This window comes from Mustela nigripes, chromosome 13 (genome assembly GCF_022355385.1).
Source record: "Mustela nigripes isolate SB6536 chromosome 13, MUSNIG.SB6536, whole genome shotgun sequence".
NCBI classification, from domain to species: domain Eukaryota; kingdom Metazoa; phylum Chordata; class Mammalia; order Carnivora; family Mustelidae; genus Mustela; species Mustela nigripes.
In genome coordinates, this window is record NC_081569.1 from 22016127 (window position 1) to 22017821 (window position 1695).

The 1695-nt window shown below is 42.4% G+C and overlaps 1 pseudogene; it reads left to right on the plus strand.

The window, feature by feature from the left end:
* The first annotated feature begins 51 nt into the window (after positions 1-51).
* On the plus strand, positions 52-1467 carry LOC131999260 (tubulin polyglutamylase complex subunit 2-like; annotated as a pseudogene).
* The last annotated feature ends 228 nt before the right edge of the window (positions 1468-1695 follow it).

Sequence of the window (1695 nt, forward strand, 5' to 3'; positions counted from 1 at the left end):
TGGAATATTACACAGCCATACAAAGGATGGAATCTTGCCATTTGTGACAACATGGATGGACCTAGCAGGTATTATGGTAAGTAGAGTAAGTCAGAGCAAGACTATTACATCACTTATGTGTGGAATATAAATAACAAAGCAAATGAATAAACAAATAAAAAGCATAATCAGACCCATAAATACAGAGAACAAACTGATGGCTGGCAGAGGGGAGGACAGTGTAGGAATGGGAAAAATGGGTGAAGGGAAGTGGGGGATACAGGATTCCTGTTACGGAATGAGTAAGTCGTTAGAATAAAAGACACAGATTAAGCATAATGTAACAGAGATGTATTGTGACAGATGGTAGCTACACTTGTGAAAAACAGCATAACAGTATAATGTATAAACTTGTCAAATCACTATGTTTTACACCTGAAACTAATGTAACATTGTCAATTATACTTAAATAAAAATATTTTAAAATAAAGTGAGTCTCTTGTAAAATACTATTCTAGGAGTGGGTAGGAGGGTCCATGGGAGGAGATGCTGTGTCCCCTTGGCAAGGTGTAGTGTATCTGGGGTCACAGAATGAGCACCCCACAGACTTACTCATTCCAAAGCGGCCCAAGTCCCTCATTTCTGCCCTAGGGTGCTCTCAGTAGCCCAGCACTACAACTACCAGCAAAACATAAACTTGACATCCCAGCCTCTGGGGCAGCCAGCCCTCCAGACGGCCCTGCTCTCCTGCTCTGTCCCCACCACTGTCCCAGCTGTAAGAGGAGCAAGAAGAAATCTATGGAGGAGACAACAACTCAGGCTGCAGCAAACCATACCTGGAGAAGCTGACTCTGGATCATAGGAGTCTTAGAATCTTTCCCAGGTGTGACAGAAGTGACTATGATAGAAAAGTCACCCACTGAATGCCATCTAATTTCTTCATGGAAACAAAAATTAACTCTGTGCTACATAAAGATGTGAAGAATTTTTACCAGATGACCAATGGATTCCACATGACATGGAGTGTGAAACTGCATGAGCACATCCTTCCACTAGGCAGCATGGCAATTAACAGTATCTCAAAACTGACTCAACTCAACCAGTCTTCTTGTATTCACTCCCTAATGAAACAACTGTGGTAGACCTGGAAGATGATGCACATGAAACCAGCGAGAACCAGCCAGAGAACCCTCACAAAGCATTATATTGCAATTTTCTCTCAGATATCTTTACATGCTCCTCATGCACCTAGGCATGCTGCAGTGGTAATATGACTTCATCAGCTATGTCATTAGCCTCAAGCCAAGAAATGGTTTAACATGTAAAAGCCCATCACCTACAACACAAACCTGCTCAAAGAGACCAACTCCTTCATGAACAAGTTGGCCCAACAAAGTGTTCAAGAGCAAGAACAAGACCTTAATCCCCCAAAGGAAAGGACCCGTCCATCTATGGAGAGTTTCAGAACTTGCTTCAGTAGCTAAATAGCTCTGTTAAGAGTTTTCCTCTCTTTCTACCCCCAAGCCTCTAAAGATGTCAGCAGTGACTAGAGAAGAAACCACTGATTTTGACTCATGAGCTATGTTGTTCTTTTGGTAACCACTAGGCACATATGGCTATTTATATTAAATATTCAGTTCTTCTGGGATGCATGGGTGTCTCAGGCAGTTAAGTGTCTTCCTTCAGCTCAGGTCATGATCCTGGGGTCCTGGGATA